Below are 19,780 nucleotides of genomic sequence, written 5' to 3'. Positions count from 1 at the left end.
GGAACACTTAGTAATATACAAACCCCGCTGTGGCTACTAAAGATGGCTTCTGTTGGCATAACATGGCTTATCTTTATGCTAAAGGGCCAGTCTCCTCTAGGAGGAAAAATGAAAGAGAGAGAGAACTCTAATTTGCATCAATATTTTTAGAAGTTTTCAATTAAGAACTTAAGAGGTCCCCCTGAGCCCAATTCCCAGTTTTCTCAGAGAAACAGAGCAGTGGCCCCTCAGGATAACACACGAGCAAAGCACCATCACCTAGCCACAAGGAGATGTATAAACCAAGTCTTCGCCTGTCTGCTGGCTCTTCGAATGCAGAAGGAGAGGCATATTTATCCTAGGGGGGGGAATGTAGGTCTGTCTTGGAGGCAGCTTGGTGGGCTCTGGGACCAGCAGAGGTCAAAGATACAACACTCCTCTTGTGGGCTAGGGTTGCCTGCTCCAGGATACTCTCATCCATCTCTCTTCCTGTGCAGTGAGGCCCAGCCTGGGCTCTGTGGTACCCAGGACTTTTCTAGGGTAACATAAAATCCCCTGGCAATTCACAATTATTCCATTCTTCAGCAAGTTTTACATCCTATTTACAAGTGCTAGATATCTGGGATCTTTTAAATGACTAAGTAATGTTCCTGTGTAAATGAATAATAATAGCTAAAATGTATTCAACAATTACCACAAGCCAAGGACTGGGCTAAGGCCTTTGTATTTGTTGTCTATTTCACATGATAGGAGGTAGAGTCTCCATTTTACAGATGAGAAAACCGAGGCTTGGAGAGGTTAAGTGATTTCTCCAAGGTCATGCAGCTAATACATGACAGGGCTGAAAATCAAACTCAGGTAATTTGATTCCCAGGGCTGTACTCTTAATGGCTCAGCCCTGAGAGTGCCCTGAGAGCTAAGCATCCACTGCCTTGGGATCCTAGAGGAGGGGTGCCTAGCTCAGCCTGGGGAGGGAGAGAAAGCTGCCTGGAGGAGGTGAGGCCTGAGCCGAGCCTTAAAGCAAGAATTAGCCAAGTGGCTAAGAGGAGGGAGGGCAGTTTGGGGTTACGAGTAGTAGGAGCAGTCTGCATACAGACCCCAGGGCGAGAAGGAGAATGGCTTTGTCTGCAGTAGACCAAGATGGCTGCAGCTCTGGATGTGAGGTGGAGCGTGGCAGGATGGAAGCGGAGCCCTGATCCTGAAGGATCTTGAATTTAGACTGGATCCTGAAGGCAATGGGGGAGCCATGAACGGCTCTCAGCAGGCATGTTCACCAAGTCAGCTTCGCTTGTTGACAGTGCTTCTGGCCACAGTGGGGTGGTTGCTATGTTGAAGGCAATGTGGCAGATCAGACCTGGAGTCAGATGCCTTGGGTTTGAATGCCAGTATTTCCACTTAAAAGTTACACAAGTTGCTCTTCACATCTTGGAGCCTTAGTTTATTTATTTGTAAATGGGATGTAATAATACCTTGTGGAGTTGTTGAGGGGAATAATAATCAATCTAAGCAAAATGTTTAGCAGAGTTGTACCTTGGCACGTAGTAGGTGTTCAATAAACATTAGCTGCCCTGTGTGAGAAGGGAGGTCTTGAGCTGGGCAGTGCCTTTGTTTTTATTTATTTATTTATTTATTTATTTATTTTACTTATTTATTTTTTGTGAGGAAGATCAGCCCTGAGCTAACATCCATGCTAATCCTCCTCTTTTTGCTGAGGAAGACCGGCTCTGAGCTAATATCCATTGCCAATCCTCCTCCTTTTATTTATTTATTTTCCCCAAAGCCCCAGTAGGTAGTTGTATGTCATAGTTGCACATCCTTCTAGTTGCTGTATGTGGGATGCGGCCTCAGCATGGCCGGAGAAGCTGGGCCTCCAGTAGCAGAGTGCACGGCACTTAACCACTAAGCCACGGGGCGGGCCCTGGGCAGTGCCTTTGGATGAAAGGAGAAAGCTCTATCTTTTCGACTTTGCTCCCTATAAGCCTCCCAGCCTTGATTGCCTCGGGCCAGAGTCTTATCAGGGACTTTTACATTATTTTGCCCAAGGTCTTATCCGTTTTAAGAGAGATAATGCTCATAAAGTGCTTAGGGAAGACCAGGCACACGGTAATCGCCTGATGCTTGTAGCTATTATTAAATTAGAAAATGAAACTAGCTCAGAAAAGAATAACAATTAAGCAATTACCAGTCTGTTATCACCATAGTGTAAATTAGAAGCCAATTTTTTTCCTGGGAGCAGGTTGTGATTGGGATAAGGAAGTCTGAGATCTCCGAACCAAACCGGGAAGGAGAATCTGGGGAACTGAAGAACCACTTGGGAATTTTTCCTGGAGCCAGTCATGCCCGGAGAAGAGCAGAAAATCCAACCCTAAGAAATCAAATCCAGGTATTACAAGCCCAAACGGTTTAGGATTTCAGAGTATCAAGTAGCTCCTTCTTCCAGGCTGGAGATGGGGCACGAGGCTTCCTTTTCAACGCTAGGAACCGTGGAACCCTCGCAAGAAAGATGTGGTGGGGCGTTGCAGTATCACCCTCTTCCAGATGCTCCTTTCTCTCAGGGGGAACATTTAGGGCTCCCAGGGACTACCAAGAATTAAGCACCCACTATGTGTAGAGCTTTACATGAATTAAAAAAAAGGAAGGCAGTGTGACGCAGTACAGGGGAAGTCAGAACCGGACATTAATTTTGACTCGCCAACTCTACTCTCCATGTGACCTTGGGAAAGTCTCTGGTCCCCCCTTTTTTTTTTATAATTTTATTTATTTATTCCCCCAAAGCCCCAGTAGATAGTTGTATGTCATAGCTGCACATCCTTCTAGTTGCTGTATGTGGGATGCGGCCTCAGCATGGCCGGAGAGGCGGTGCGTCGGTGTGCGCCTGGGATCCGAACCCTGGCCGCCAGCAGCCAAGCTAACATACCCAACCGCTAAGCCACGGGCAGGCCCTCTGGTCCTTTTTGAGCCTCAGTTTTCTCAGCTCATTGTTGTGTGATGGTAGGGAGCCTCCCCAAGCCTCAGTTTCATTTGTAAACTGGGTTCTACCTACTTCACAGGACCGTGTGAAATAGTGACTATGAAGTGCTCAGTGCCTGGTAACCATTAATACCTGGATTGCTCCGTGATCCCTGCTACTCCTTTCCACTCAGTGCTCTGTGCCTTGGACAAGGCCCCTGCTGGTGGTAGGGTGTGCGGGGAGGGGCTCGGGGTGGTCTTTGGTCCATCCAGCTGGGGAGAAAAGGACCTTATCAACAAGTGTCGCCCGCCATAGGCATAGGACACTGGCGAGCTGACCACTGGCTGGTCAATGGGCACTCCAGTCTCGGGGCAGGCCTTGGAAGAATCCGTCCACACAGCTCACAGTCAAGGCTGCTGATTTAGATAAGGCGAGTTGGATCAGGTCCCCACGCAACTTCCGAGGTGGGAGGCAGCAAGTTTCACCCAGATGAAGGTGGAACTCAGACCCAGGCTTGGCTCTGTCCTTTCCTGACCGGGTGACCTTGGGCCAGTCACTTTCCCTCTCCCAGCCTCGGTGCTCTGGAAACGAGGCGCCTCATTCCACTCACCTCGAGCCTGCGAGGGCGCAGTGTCGACACAATGGACGTGAACTGCGTTGCTAAGGGCCGGGAGCGCTACTTATTATGCTAATAGGCGCACCCGGCGGGTTCCCAGCCGGCGGCGGCACTCGGGTTAAGCGGGTCCTCCACAGTAACCGAGGTTTCTCACCTCACCGCCTCCCGCCCCTGCGGAAAGGGCTCTCCGGGCCGCAGGCTCCGGGGCTGTCACCATTGTTCTCCGAGGCCGGGAGGCAGGAGAGGGCTCTCGCGGACCAGACGTCGCCTTTGCTCTCTCCCTCCGCCCCGCACCCCCGCCGCAGCGAGCCTGGGAAGGTCCCCTCGCCGATCTTTCCCGAGGAAGCGAGTCAGCCCCGGAGCGCTCCCGAACGGTGGCCGAAGACGCCTCCGAGTGTTTCCGAAGAATCCCGACCGCTCGCAGTCTCCGGAAAGAGCCGAAGAGGCGTCCCACCCTCGTCCTCCCGAGCCACTCCGAAAAGGCCCGAAGTTTTCCGAGCGGCCGTCCTGCCGGACTGCTGGAGGCGGCCGCAGCGCCATGTTGGATGCTCTGCTCGTTGAGTGAAGAAAATCCGCCGGCATCGCCTGAGCCCCGCTACCGAGAAGGGCGCCGCTTCCCCCGGGGAGGGGGATAAAGATCCCCCGCCGCCGGCCCATGAGGATATTGCCGTGAAAGGTCCGGTCTCTCCGCCTCCTGCCCCCGCCGGGTCCGGCCCCCCCCCCTGGGGTCGCGTTGTCACGGAGACCGGCAGCCGGTGGTGCTGGCCCGCGGGGCGGCTGCTGCTGCCGGAGGCGGCGGCGGCGGCGGCGGCGGCGGCGGCGGGCGTGTGTGACCGGCCCCGGCCCCCTCCTCCTCCTCCTCCCAGCCTCCCCCCGGCCCCCCGCTCCCGCCGCCTCCCCGGGTCTGCCCCCATCCCGCCCCCCCGCTGCCCCCGGCCCCTGCACCCCGGCGCGCCCGGTCCCGCTCTGGGGGGGTTGGTGGCTTCGCTTTGCCATGAGTTTACCGCAGAAACCGGCTCTGAAATCAGGCTCAGCGGCTGCAGCAGGAACCGGACCCGGCACCGGAGCGGCGGCGGCGGCGGCGGCAGCGGTACCGCCTCCTCACCCGGCGGCAGCAGCAGCGGCGGCGGCGGCGGCGGCGGCGGCGGCGGTAGCGGCCCCTCCTCACCCGAACATCAGGGCCCTCCAGACCCAGGCGCCCCAACAGTATCCTTTTCACCTTCCTGCCGGCCCTTCGGCTCTCTCGCCGCAGACCAGGGGGCTGTGTCCCCTCCAGCCCAGCCAGGGAAGGCGCTGCGCCCCCAGCCGCCGCCCCGGGCTGGGCCGGCGCTTTTGGGGTGCCCCGGCGGCGGCAGCACTGCGGGGGACCCCGGGACCCTCTGCAATACAGTGAAAACCAGCTCCCCTCGGCCTTGCTTCTGCAGCCCTTCCCTTTTAGAGCTGGGGGTCCCTTCCCCCTTCTCGCCTCTCCTCCCTAAACTCCCCCTCCCCCCTTATTAGGCAGAATTTGCTGGTGCCTGGGACCAACCCTGCAGGGAACGCTTTTCTCTGATTGTTGTGAGGACTACACCCTCCTCCTCCTCCTCCTCCGCCTTCCGCTCCCCTGCAGCGGGGCATGGTGGGCTTCCCTAGTTATTATTAATACATGATAAACTTTATGGGTAAATTTCCTGTTCGAAAGTAATCAGCTCGTATCGGAGCTAAGTTGGATTTTCAATCTGAGAATTTACGGAAAGCACTCCCTCTGGCTAATGTTGTTTAGCGATTGGGAGAGTTGTGATGTGGTTTGTGGTGGAACGCGGTATAAGGAGGAAATGTTACGCCGGACGCTTCCCTGTCTTTGACCTTTTTAAAGGAAGAGGAAGTTAACTGGCGTTACCCATCACCCCCAAAAGTCTCACTTCTTGAAAGGCTTGTGTTATGCCGAATGTTTTTAAAGGGCTTTAATTTACTCTTCGTAGGCCGTATGTCTAGAGGGTACCAGGGCTTCTGGAGGAAAGTCTGGTGTTGAATGTGTCTAATTTCATGTTATTTGCGCGATTGTAGAATTTTTGGACAGCACTGATTGAAAACACTTGGTGAGGAGGTAGTCAGAAACTAGCCGGTGAAGGTAGAAGGTTGAATTCGTGAATGCCACCGCGATTTAGAAAGGTATTACCTACCTGAGAATAACATGTCATCATGCGGCCCCCCATCCGTTGTATTTGTGTAAATCAATAAATAATCACTGGATGTTAGATGTATTTTTGTGTCATCGTGTGTTTGACTTTTAGAGAGAGTAGGGTGTTTGAGCAAATAAGAAGCTAACTGCTGTGAGGTCCACAGATTATTTCGCAGTCCGTAGTTTGATTCTTGTCTGGATCGATTATTTTGAGAAGGGAAAGGTATTTCCCTTCTGAGTCGTTTCAGGTCGTCGTTTTGGTTTCTGTCAAGTATCATTTTCTCTGTTCTTTAAATATTGCTAGTCCACATTTTTTCAACCCAGGCAGTGTGGCGCAGAGTAAAGATAAATTCCATTCCAGTGTGATGTGTGTACTGATTTCATAATGTTTTTATGCTGCATGATTCTGTTCCATTAAGAATTGTTCACGGATGAGAATGCTTGGTGATAACCTTAGTCTTGCTTATGGAAAACCTAGTTAGTTTTGCTCAGTGTCCCTAGTTGCTTTACTGTGGGGGAAAAAGGTTGGCTGATTTGTCTACTTCAGGTAGGGTTTCAGTGCTGGATCTCTTCAACATATCTTCACTTAATGCTTTGTGAGTTTAAATTCCTTTCTCACTTCAGTCCTTTTTTTTGGTTCGATTGCTCATACTTGGGTAGGGCTGTAAGTTTCTGTACTGTGACACCAAGTAAATTATTCATTACCTGCATCTTTGAGCTGTTTTGGCAATTAAACAAATTAAAGGAAGCCCATAGTCTGTATCCTTGGTGTTCAAAGTAATGAGGACTGCAGTGCTGAATATGACATGCTTGGTGAATTTAGTGGCGTTATTTGGACACAAAGCTATGACTTAAGTGTTTCAAGTGTGCTTTCTCTCAGTGCATTTCACAAAAGAAGGACTTATAAAAGCTCTGAGTTGGTTGCAACATAAAAGTAGTTACTCATACTGTAACAGTTATTAAAGGGGAAAAATTTAAGATGTAATTTCTGATGGAGATAATTTTTAAACGTATTTGTAGTAATATAGGATACTTGATTTTCTGTGGCTTTAAGTTTTTACTTTGCCTCATGTCATTGAAGCTAAAATTAATTTTGTTGGTGTATTCCACAACTCTGTTGTCTTCTCTTTGCTTTACACACTGAAAGTTTAAAATTGCTAAAATCTAAAAGCCTGAAGTAAATGAAGTATAGGTTACAGATTGTGTTAGAACATATCAATGGTGAAATGCTATCAGTGGTTATGGGGAATTGGTTAAAAATGGATTGAAATAGAGCAAATCTGCTTTTCTACCCTGAGGGAGTGTAGGAATCTGTATTCATTTGATGAAAGTGGTCACTGTGATAAGTTGATATGCATTGAAGCATCGAGACTGGAGTGCAAAGCTGGAGTTGCTCTTTCTAAGGCTTGGTTAAATCTCCAGTTCCTCAAAATATACAGGTGCAGTTCTGTTTGAATTGAGTTAGTAAATTCAGATAGTATTTTAAATTTGTAAAAATACTAGGAGATCACATGACAAGATGTCCTTCATTTGTACTTAGTGTTCAAGTGACAACTCAGAAATGAAGGGAAATGTTAGCGATAATGGATCTGAATATAAACTGGAACCTGCTTGAGTAGGCCGTTTCAGGTAGAGTCCTTTGACTGCAAAAAGGCAAGGGATGCAGCCTGGTGGAGGGTGGGCAGGGATAGTGGGGGATGCCGGAAGAAGATAAACCCTGGTATGAAAAGTGCTAATGGCAAGGGAGAAGTATTTTAGAGTTTTCATAACATAATCCAATATGAATGGTTTATGAAGTTGGAGCTTCAGAATACTTTCCTTGAGATATGTTCACCCCAACTTCTAGTATGAGGTTCCAAGAGGCTCTGTTGAGAATCTTAAGAGGGGTTCTTAACCTTTTCTGGGTAACAAAAAACTTTGACATTTTGATGAAAGCTTATAGACCCTCTCCACAGAAAACTGTCCATGCACAGAAAATCTTGCTTACATTTTCAGGGGTTTCTTGGACTGCCATTAAAAGTCTAGGCCTTTAGCTGGAAATTGTTTACCCTTCAGATAATTAAGGATAAATGAGTTTGAATTCAGGTGCCCAAATAGTTCTGACTTAAACAGAACAATTTTGCAGTCTGTTATGAATACACAGTATTCTCTCTATTTATGTGGCAAGACTTCAGGGTATAATTTCTCTCAGGGCTGCTGACGCTTCTGGGGAGTCTAGTTACTGTTTTGGGGCAGGCACTCTGGTTAAGAAAATCAGGGCAGTGGGTTTTTTGAGGGAACTAAATTTGATAAAGGCCTTTGGCAACCCAGAAATGCCCTGTGCCCTCAGCTATTTTGTCTTAGATATGACATATATTAAAAACAGATATCCCCATTGTGGTTTTGTCTTTTTTTTTTCTTTGTATTGTAATTGTCCTTTTTTAATTTTCTGTGTTGATTTTCAGTCTTATCTTACAGGCTGAAGCCAATAATATCTGCTTTCTTCTTTTTTGCCTTTTTACCAAAGCTAAATCTGAATAATACTATTAATAGTATCCATTTACTGAGTGCCTCCTGTTCTAGGATCCTTACATGCATGATTTCATTTAATTCTCACAGGAACCCTAATGAGGTAGATGCTGTCTCTGTTTTACAGATGAGGAAACTAAAGTGCAGAGAAGTTAAGTAACGTTCCCAAGGTTGTCCATCTATTAAGTGGTGGTTTGCAGTTCAGAATGTGGTATGACTGGCTCCAAAGCCTATGAATGTGCTTTCTGCTATGCCACACTACTGCTTAGCAAGTCTGCGTGTAGGACTGGGAGGAAGGATACTCTCATATTTGATAGTTAGGGGAAGGTCTGTATACAGTAAAGGAGCTCTAGGGAGTAATCTAGAATGCAGTGATACTGTACTTTGTTTTAATTAGTTCATAGCCACATACTGCTAGACAACTAGGTTATCTTTACCTCCCTGAGCCTTAAAGCATAGGAATAGGCCTGCCACATTTGATTGAATGCATGTTTCTGCTTGTTCAGAAGTTAGCAAGGCCTCCAGCTAAATACCATTGTAGCTAGCAGCTATAACTCGAGCTCATGTAGTGGCCAGCAGTCTCTCTACTCCTAAGCCCTTCCATCAACAAAGATGGATCTGTGCCCCGAGATAGCAGATCCTCTTTCTAGGAAGGAGAGAGGAAGACCAATGCAAGATGGAGGTAAACAAGAGAGAAAGTTACTCAGATGCCTGAGTCACATCGGCTCTTACCTCTGCTGCTGCTACTCCCTGTCCTGGGCCTACAGGCCTTAAAGTGAGATATTTTCTGTCAAACTGTGAGAGTTTAAACCACATAAGGACTGATATGTTGCTTTTCCATGTTGAGGTTTCTGATAATATTTTTACAAAAAAGATCTGCTAAAAAATGTTTGAAAACCATGCTTTAAATCGTAATAGGATTATCACGTTTTAGCCGTTTCTGTGGGACTTCAATATGAGCGGCAAGTTTTAAAATTTATTTGTTCGCTTATTCAGCACCCGCTGTGTGCCAGACTTAGTACTAGGTCTGGGGTTGAAAAGCTAACATGAAATCTTTGAGCTTAAAGAACTTGGTCCAGGCAGGTAAACGGATGGAATACCATGAGGCAGGTACAGACGGTTCCCGACTTACCATGGTTTGACTTCGATTTTTCGACTTTATGATGGTGCGATAATGATACGCATTCAGTAGAAACTGTACTTCGAATTTTGAATTTTGATCTTTTCCTGGGCTAGCAATATGAAGTACGATACTCTTACGATGCTGGGCAGTGGTGGCAAGCTACAGCTCCCAGTCAGCCAGGCAATCATGAGGGTAAATAACCAATACACTTACAACCATGCTGTACCCAGACAGCTATTCTGGTTTTCACTTTCAGTACAGTGTTCAATAAGTTACGTGAGATATTCAACACTTTATTATAAAATAGGTTTTGTGTTGGACGATTTTGCCCAACTGTGGGCTGATGTAAGTGTTCTAAACACATTTAAGGTAGGCTAGGCTAAGCTATGATGTTTGGTAGGTTAAGGGTATTAAATGTATTTTTGTTGTAAGATATTTTCAGTTTACAGTGGGTTTGTTGGGATGTAACCCCATCGTAAGTTGAGGAAGATCTGTAAGATGATAACTCTGCTTTAAGAGCCTAGTCTGGGGGAAGGAGGAATTAGAGGGCCTCCTAGAAGTTGACATCTGAGCTAAATTAGGATGAGTAAGAATTACCTGAGGTTTATGTAGCTTTCTCCTTCCGCCAGCTGACTTTTCCCCAGTTCCATTGCTGTTGCTGTTGCATTTTAAGTAAATAGATTTCAGTCACATTTCAGGTTTTTAGCAGGAGCAGATTACTAGAGGAGGTACTGGAGAATGGGGCAATCAAAACACAATTGCTGTAGATCACAAGTATCTTCTGCATCACAATCTGAGGAATTAGAGTATGAGAAGATACATATCAGATTTGATATCTGTGTTTGGTCCTTTCCTGGTGTCCTTCCCACTCATCTCTCTCGTAATACCCACCTGCCCTTCTTCTTCTTTTTTTTTTTTTTTTTTGGTGAGGAAGATCAGCCCTGAGCTGACATCTATGCCAGTCCTCTTTTTTTTTTTTTTGCTGAGGAAGACCTGCCCTGAGCTAACATCTATGGCCAATCCTCCTCCTTTTTTTCCCTAAAGCCCCAGCAGATAGTTGTATGTCATAGTTGTACATCCTTCTAGTTGCTGTATGTGGGACGCGGCCTCAGCATGGCCGGACAAGCGGTGCATCGGTGTGGGCCTGGGATTCCAACCCGAGCCACCAGTAGCAGAACGCGTGCACTTAACCGCTAAGCCACGGGGCCGGCCCCCCACCTGCCCTTCTGATATTAGACTCGGGATTGAAAACAGTACCTGCTAGCCTTAAAATAGAAGCAGTTGTATTGAGAAGTGTACCTGATTTGGAGTAAAAGAGAATCCGGGTTTGAGTTTGGCTCTTCCTTTTTTTTTTTTTTTTTAATTCCCCCCCCCCCGAAAGCCCCAGTAGATAGTTGTACGTCATAGTTGCACATCTTTCTAGTTGCTGTATGTGGGACGCGACCTCAGCATGGCTGGAGAAGCGGTGCGGCGGTGTGCGCCCTGGATCCGAACCGGGGCCGCCAGCTGCGGAGCGCACACTTAACCACCAAGCCACGGGCCGGCCCCTGGCTCTTCCATTTTAATAGAAGTGTTATCTTGGACTAGTCACATAACTGCTCTGGGCGCCAGTTTCCCCTTCTCTGAAATGAATGGATTAGACTATTTTATTAAGTGACACTCTTGAATTGTAATGACTTGTGATCCTGAGGATTATGGTTTGAGGTTTGTTTTCTTCTTGCAAGTAGATGGGAAGGATTTATAGAGCCCTGCTAGTGGTTCTTAGTCTGTATGATGGTCAGTGACATGTTTCTGTGGTGACTTATTGATATTAAAGCGTGCTAACATGGATCAGAGTGAAGGCAGCTTGCTCATGTAAGAAGCCTCTGGTTTTGGCTTATTAATGTTAGATTAGCAAACAGACTGAAAAGCCTCTATGACTTTAGTTGTGAAGACTGTAGAGTCTGTCATGGGATGGCTTGAGACCATAAAATAAGGTTGCCTTGGTCAGATGTTGGCTCGCTCTTGGTGATGATACGGTTAGTTCATTATGAGGTGTGAGGGAAAATAGGTTCTGGAATAAACGGTGATGAGACACAATCTATTTTTTTTTTTTTTTGATTTTTATTGATATTTTAATGGTTTCTAACATTGTGAAATTTTGGGTTGTACATTTTTGTTTGTCCATCACCCCATATATGACTCCCTTCACCCCTTGTGCCCACCCCCCACCCCCCCTGCCCGGGTAACCACAGTCCAGTTTTCTCTGTCCATGTGTTGGTTTATATTCCACATATGAGTGAGATCATACAGTGTTTGTCTTTCTCTTTCTGGCTTATTTCACTTAACATAATACGCTCCAGGCCCATCCATGTTGTTGCAAATGGGACGATTTTGTCTTTTTTTATGGCTGAGTAGTATTCCATTGTATATATATACCACATTTTCTTAATCCAATCGTCAGTCGAGGGACACTTAGGTTGCTTCCACTTCTTGGCTATGGTGAATAATGCTGCAATGAACATAGGGGTGCATAAGCCTCTTTGGATTGTTGATTTCAGGTGCGTTGGATAGATTCCCAGTAGTGGGATGGCTGGATCATAGGGCATCTCTATTTTTAATTCTTTGAGGAATCTCCATACCGTTTTCCATAGAGGCTGCACCAATTTGCATTCCCACCAGCTGTGTATGAGGGTTCCTTTTTCTCCACATCCTCTCCAACATTTGTTGTTTTTTGTCTTGGTGATTATAGCCATTCTAACGGGCGTGAGGTGGTATCTTAGTGTTGTTTTGATTTGCATTTCCCTGATGATTAGTGATGTTGAGCATCTTTTCATGTGCCTATTGGCCATCTGTATATCTTCCTTGGAGAAGTGTCTGTTCGTTTCCTCTGCCCATTTTTTGATCGGGTTGTTTGTTTTTTTGTTGTTCAATTGTGTGAGTTCTTTATATATTATGGAGATCAACCCCTTGTCAGATGTATGTTTTGCAAATATTCTCTCCCAGCTGGTTGGTTGTTTGTTCATCTTGATTCTGATTTCATTTGTCTTATAAAAGCTCTTTAGTCTGATAAAGTCCCACTTGTTTATTTTTTCTTTAGTTTCCCTAGTCTGGGTAGGCATGTCATCCGAAAAGATTCCTTTAAACCCAATGTCAAATAGTGTGTTGCCTATATTTTCTTCTATGAGTTTTATAGTTTCAGGTCTCACCTTCAGGTCTTTGATCCATTTTGAGTTAATTTTTGTGAATGGCGATAGCACATGGTCCACTTTCATTCTTTTGCATGTGGATGTCCAGTTTTCCCAACACCATTTATTGAAGAGACTTTCCTTTCTCCATTGCATGTCCTTAGCACCTTTGTCGAAAATTAGCTGTCCGTATATGTGTGGTTTTATTTCTGGGCTTTCAATTCTGTTCCATTGATCTGTGTGTCTGTTTTTGTACCAGTACCATGCTGTTTTGATTACTATTGCTTTGTAGTATGTTTTGAAGTCAGGAATTGTGATGCCTCCTGCTTTGTTCTTTTTCTTTAGGATTTCTTTAGCTATTCGGGGTCTTTTGTTGCCCCATATAAATTTTAGTATTCTTTTTTCTATTTCTGTGAAGAATGTCATTGGGATTCTGATTGGGATTGCATTGAATCTGTAGATTGCTTTAGGTAATATAGACATTTTAACTATGTTTATTCTTCCAATCCACGTGCATGGGATATCTTTCCATTTCTTTATGTCATCGTAGATTTCCCTCAATAATGTCTTGTAGTTCTCATTGTATAGGTCCTTCACCTCCTTGGTAAGATTTATTCCTAGGTATTTTATTCTTTTTGATGCAATTGTAAATGGTATTATCTTGACACAATCTATTTTTATTTTAGGAATAATTTGAATTAATATAATAGGAAACTAACTATTTCCTGATTATTAGCGAGGCACATGACTTCAAGCTATGTATAAACTGCAGCTGAGATTTACATTCATGAAATATTGCAGGATCCCAAGCTACTTCTGAATTCTCAAATGGCTCCTGGTTCTTTGGCTTGCTGCCAGCCAGAAGGAGTTTTTCACTCTCCTGTAGCCTCAGCTGAAATTTGAGATAGTTTAAACTACTTTAAGTACATTTGAAATTTTTCGGTTTTTATGACCTTGATTAAGTAGTAGTTGTTTTGTACTTTTTCAAGCCCAGTGTGTATGTTCCCTGACTCTTATGAGAATTAAATTTTATCAATAGAATGTAAGCTCCATGAAGGCAGAGATTTTTGTCAGATTTGTTCACTATTGAATCGCCAGCACCTAGAACAGTGGTTGGCAGATAGAGGGAAGTCTGTAAATGTTTGTTGAATGAAATGTTGATTAAGTTAGAGTCTGGGAATCAGTTTTAAGGTAAGTTTTAAGGCTAATATAGATGGCACCACAACTCACTTTTAGCCCCTCAAGGCTGCCCTAAAATTGTTTTGCACTGATGTGTAGTCGAATTGAAAATACTTCCATAATTTCCTTTGAGATGGAATAGCATTGACCCAGTTTACAAAGCCATCTAAAGTGGCTGAGTTGCATTTGAAGTATAGATACTGAGGATTAGGGTTGGTATAAACGCTAAAGAGGAAAAACATTTATATGTAAATGTTACTATTAAAAAACTTTATGATTATAAGAGTAATACATAATCAGATCAGGAAATTTAAAAAATACAGAAAAGTAAAAAATTGCCCATAATCTTAGTACGTAGAGATAACCGCTGTGAACGTTTTGGTATATTTCTTTCCTGTCCTTTTTTCTATGGATTTTAATTTTAACGGACTTAAATTCTGTCCTTTTTTTGTAATGTAAGTTAAAGTCAAATTACATATACAGTTGTTCTTTTTTTTTTTTTGTGAGGAAGATCAGCTCTGAGCTAACATCCATGCCAATCTTCCTCATTTTGCTGAGGAAGACTGGCCCTGGGCTAACATCTGTGCCCATCTTCCTCTACTTTATGTGGGACGCCGCCACAGCACGGCCTGACAAGCAGTGCATCGGTGCGCGCTGGGATCCGAACCCCTGGCTGCCAGCAGCGGAGTGTGCGCACTTAATTGCTATGCCACGGGGCCGGCCTCAGATATGCAGTTTTACATCTTGCTTGTTTTGTTACCTGTGTGCCCACAAAAACTACTTTTTGAATAGTTTTATTCTTCATCAATTTGGAGTGAACTATTTTTGTTTCTTTGGAAAGATTTTCTTGATCTTCTTTCACCTTTGGCTTATAGCTCAGAAGTTATGACTGCACGTAGAAAGAGAAGAGCTCAAACCTTTATTAATAAATCAAACATTTTTGAGTTATTGTGCCTTTAATGTTTTGTATTATTTACAACATTAAACTCGATGTAACTTCACAGGCTCCCCCCCCATTATGTACATTTTTTAATTATCCCTTTGAATCTGTCTTCGTCCATATATTCTAGCATACTAAATTAACAAAGAAAAAGACAGGTGGCCAGTGTCATATTTGTTAGTTATGAATTGTAGACATGTGTGATATCTCCTTGAGTCCTTTAATTGGTGTTCAGGAAGTGTTGGTATTATACAGAGTGATTGGAAGGAAAAAGGAAAAGACCGTAAGGAATTCGTGTGGGTTTAGGGAAATAGGATTGAAGTAGGGGAACAAACAATTTTGGAATGACCAAGGGGGTGGAGGGAACGAGGTGGCAATAGTAAGTGCAGCCAGTTTTGAGCCAGAATATAGTATTTTTACATTGAGAATGGAAAGGACTGAACCTTGAAGATAGAATGGAGGAAGTTAAGAAAGAAAGAGTGAGTGAGATAACTCCTAACTCTTTTTCTAGGTCCTAGAAAATAGCATATAAGAAACAATGTGGGGGCCGGCCTGGTGGCGTAAGCAGTCAAGTGCACTGTGGCGGCCTGGGGTTCGCTGGTTCGGATCCCGGGTGTGCACCGACGCACTGCTTGGAAAGCCATGCTGTGGCAGCGTCCCATATAAAGTGGAGGAAGATGGGCACGATGTTAGCCCAAGGCCAGTCTTCCTCAGCAAAAAAAAAAAAAAAAAAAAAGAGGATTGGTAGATGTTAGCACAGGGCTGATCTCACCAAAAAAAAAGAAAAAAAAAAAAACAATGTGCACTGAAAGATGAATTTAAAAAGAATGAAAAAGAGTTTAAGACTATAGTCAGTATTTGGATGTGCAGAGAGGAGTGGATTGTGGTGCGTGGATGATCAGCATGAACAAAGATTTGGGCTTGAAATAAGCATGGTGTATGCTGGGTTGTAAGGGTCTTGGTCAGTGTGCTTGGAGTGGAAGATTCTTGTGGTAGAATACTTGAGATAATGGATCCAGATTCTAGAGGGCTTTGAATGAGTATAAAGTTAGACTTCACTTGTGTGAAACCATTACTTTTCTTTTTAACAGCTTTATTGAGATATAATTTGCATACCGTACAAGCCACTCATTTAAAGTGTACAGATCAGTGGTTTTGAGTATATTCACAGAATTGTGCAACCATCACCACAATCAATTTTAGAACATTTCATCACTCCCAAAAGAAACCCATTAGACTCCCCATATCCCCCCATTTTCTCTAACCTAGGCAAGTACTAATCTACTTTCTGCCTCTATAAATTTGCCTAATCTGGATATTTCTTTTTTTTTTTTTTTTTTGTGAGAAAGATCAGCCCTGAGCTAACATCCATGCCAATCCTCCTCTTTTTGCTGAGGAAGACCAGCCCTTAGCTAACATCCATTGCCAATCCTCCTCCTTTTTTACCCCAAAGCCCCAGTAGATAGTTGTATGTCATAGTTGCACATCCTTCTAGTTGCTGTATGTGGGACGCGGCCTCAGCATGGCTGGACAAGCAGTGCATTGGTGCGCGCCCAGGATCCGAACCTGGGCCGCCAGTAGCGGAGTGCATGCACTTAACCGCTAAGCCACGGGGCCAGCCCCTGGACATTTCATATAAATGGAATAATACAATATGTGGTCTTTTATGACTGGTTTCTCTCACTTTGCATAATGTTTTCAAGGTTCATCTGTGTTGTAGCATGTTTCAGTACTTTTTTTTTCTTATTTGTTGAATAATATTTCAGGGACCGTATTTTCTTTATTCATTTATCAGTTGAATAAAGAACTGGGTTGGTGGACATTTGGGTTGTTTCAGCTTTTGGCTATTATGAATAATTATGCTATGAATGTTTTGGTATGGAAGTATGTTTTCATTTATCTTGGGTGTATACCTAGGAGTACAGTTGCTAGGTTTTCTGAGGTAACTCCATGTTTAACATTTTGAGGAACTGCCAAACTGTTTTCCAAAGTGACTGCACCGTTTTACATTCCTGCCAACAATGTATGAGGTTCCCACTCTTGTCATTATCTGTCTTTTTTGTTAGAGGCCATCCTAGTGGGTGTGAGGTAATATCTCATTGTGGCTTTGATTTGCTTTTCATTAATGGCTAATGATGTTGAGCATCTTTTCATCAGCTTATTGGCCATTTATGTTCGGAGAAACATCTATTCAAATCCTTTGCCCAGTTTTTTAAAAATTATTTACTTATTTATTTATTGCTTGAGGAAGATTCACCCTGAGCTAACCTCTGTGCCAGTCTTCCTCTATTTTGTATGTGGTTCACCACCACAGCATGGCCGCTGATGAGTGGTGTATGTCTGTGCCTGGGAACTGAACCTGGGCTGCCCAAATGGAGCATGCTGAACTTAACCACTGGGCCACAGGGCCGGCCCCTGCCCAGTTTTTAATTGGGTTGTCTTTTTATTATTGAGTTGTAAGAGTTCTTTATATATTCTAGATATAAGTCCCTTATCAGATATAACATTTGCAAATATTTTCTCCCATTCAGTGGGTTGTCTTTTCACTTTATTGATAGTTCCTTTGAAGCACAAAAGTTTTTATTTTTTGTGTGTGTGTGTGTGAGGAGGACTAACCCTGAGCTAACATCTGATGCCAATCCTCCCCTTTTTTCTTGAGGAAGATGGGCCCTGAGCTTACAACCGTGGCCATCTTCCTCTACTTTATATGGGACGCCGCCACAGCATGGCTTAACAAGCGGTGCGTCGGTGCGCGCCGGGGATCCGAACCTGCGAACCCCAGGCTGCTGCAACGCGCGCACTTAACTGCTTGTGCCACCAGGCCGGCCCAAAAGTTTTTAATTTTGATGAAGTCCAATTTATCTATTTTTCTTTTGTTATTCATGCTTTTGTATTTTGTCTAAGAAGGCTTTGCCTAACCCAAGGTCACCAAGATTTACTCCTTTGTTTTCTTCTAAGTGTTTTATCATTTTAGCTCTTACGTTTTGGTCTTTGATCCATTTTGAGTTAATTTTTGTGTATGACATGAAGTAGGGTCCAAGTTTATTCTTTTGCATCACTGGATATCCAGTTATTTTAGTATCATTTATTGAAAAGACTGTTCTTTCCTTATTGAGTTGTCTTGGTACCTTCTCAAAAATCAACTGCATTTTTTTTGTTTTTGTTTTTTATTTATTGGGTAACTGACATGACGAAACAGTATTTTTGAAGATTTATCTGGTTGAAGTGTGCAAGTTGAAATAAGGAACAAGAAAGATTAGGAGAGTAGGAATGGCATCACAGAACTACCTGTGAGTTTTTATAATCCATTAAGCACTTGAGATTTAGTGAGGTGTGCTATTTATAAAATATGGCCTATTGAATAAGTGAGCTTTAGTGCCAGGCCCATGGCTTAGTGGTTAAGTGTGCGTATTCCGCTGCTGGCGGCCCGGGTTCAGATCCCGGGCGCGCACCGACGTGCCGCTTCTACGGCCATGCTGAGGCCGCGTCCCACGTACAGTGACTGGAAGGATGTGCAGCTGTGGCATACAACTATCTACTGGGGCTTTGGAGGAAAAAATAAATAATAAAATTATGAAAAAGTGAGCTTTGACCATTTTATCTTTTGTATATGCCTAGAAAACAGGAGAACTACTCAAAAGAGATTTTGCCTGCTTCTATTATTAAGGTAAATTCCTATTAGGCAGTGATAGCTTTGTAAAACATAAAGCATGGGCATTAGACTGTTTTGCTGTCCTGTGAAGAATTAAAATTGTGATTAAGTTACAAATTCTTGGGTTATTGTATTTTACATAAAATGTTAGTTCTGTTCTAAAGCATTTATATAATTTTCAAGTTAAATTTGATTTTTTTATTTATTGGATTATACTGTCGGGCTATTCTAATGTATGTATTATTATAAAGAAACAAAATTGGGAAATATGGCTAACCTCTGTCTAAAAGGATTCTTTTTGCTATTTGGGAAAAGACCACATTAAAGAGGAGGCTTTTTATAACCTTTCAGGTCTAATAAAAACAGTGTATTTGCTTTGGACAAAGATTTTCCACACACAAAAGAATCTCTTCAATGATTTGAAATATTACAGTTTGGGAATGAGGTTGCTGATTTTTAAAGATTATATCTACTTTTTACGTTTTATAAATTATTGTGCAATCTTTAGTTTAGCTCTTACAAAATACGCAAAGGAAGTAGATCTTAATTACCCTTTGTAGAATTTTAATGACATCAGGTACCTGATTAATATTGTTGAGTCTTTGAGGCTAATATATCGTATTTACCTGATACTCTCAATATTACATTGTTTGTCTTTTTCAGAAGTATTAGAATTTGGAACCGGTGCAACTTCCTAAGGTAACTGCTGTTTCAAAAGCAGACAGCAGAGTACTTGACCTTAGCTTATGAGCTTTTATCTTGTGACTGGGTGAGTGTATTTGAATGTGGCACATTTTAGGCAAGGCAGTGAAAGCTGAATACTGCTCTGGCAAGTCAGTGATTTCATTCTTGACCTTCTTTAAAAATGCATAATTGAAAAATCCAAGCATATACGTATGCGTTAGCTTATTTTCCCTCTGCACAGTCTACTTTGGGGATCTCCTGGTCCAACTCTCAGGGGCATTTGTTCCAGAGGCTGAGGGAGGTGAAATGACTTGCTTAAACATCAGGTTTATGCCAACTCAAACTATTTTGAGATCTTTAATAACGTTGACCCCTTTGACCTATTAGTAGAGTTAAGCACTTTGACCTACTAGTAGGGTGACCAAAGGTCCCCTTTCTCCTATAATGGTCCTGGTTTGGATGGTAAATTATATGGTCACTCCACCTAGTAACCATTGTATAGCTTAGAATTCTATTAGGAGTCTTTATGCTATTTCTAAATGTGTTACTAAAATGCTTTGTGAGGCATTTTTATATATCCGTTGGTCCAATAATTTGTATTTGATCTTGTAGTTACAAAGGTCTTTGACATTAGCATGTGAACTAAATAGGAGCAAGTATTGTCAGCCCTCTTAAAAGAAAACAACTTTGGGGCTGGCCCGGTGGCGTAGCAGTTAAGTTCTCGAATTCTGCTTTGGCGGCCTGTGGTTTGCTGGTGTGGACCCTGGGCACGGACCTACTCATTGCTTATCAAGCCATGCTGTGGTGGCATCCCACATAGA

General features: G+C 43.6%; 1 protein-coding gene across 3 annotated transcripts in view; it reads left to right on the top strand.

Annotated features, from left to right (window-relative positions):
- The first annotated feature begins 4,112 nt into the window (after positions 1 to 4,112).
- The window catches only part of EIF4G3 (eukaryotic translation initiation factor 4 gamma 3), a 328,826-nt gene continuing 313,158 nt past the window's right edge, over positions 4,113 to 19,780 (top strand). For 2 of the 3 annotated variants that reach the window (XM_058553132.1, XM_058553124.1), the window contains exons 1-2: positions 4,113 to 4,221; positions 4,574 to 4,751. The gene's annotated coding sequence lies outside the window, so the exon portion shown is untranslated. The remainder of the gene's footprint in view (positions 4,222 to 4,573; positions 4,752 to 19,780) is intronic. The other variant, XM_058553130.1, reaches the window with a different exon arrangement.

The sequence above is a fragment of the Diceros bicornis genome, chromosome 13 (assembly GCF_020826845.1).
Source record: "Diceros bicornis minor isolate mBicDic1 chromosome 13, mDicBic1.mat.cur, whole genome shotgun sequence".
Classification (NCBI taxonomy): Eukaryota; Metazoa; Chordata; class Mammalia; order Perissodactyla; family Rhinocerotidae; genus Diceros; species Diceros bicornis.
This window is presented reverse-complemented; position numbering and strand designations above follow the sequence as displayed.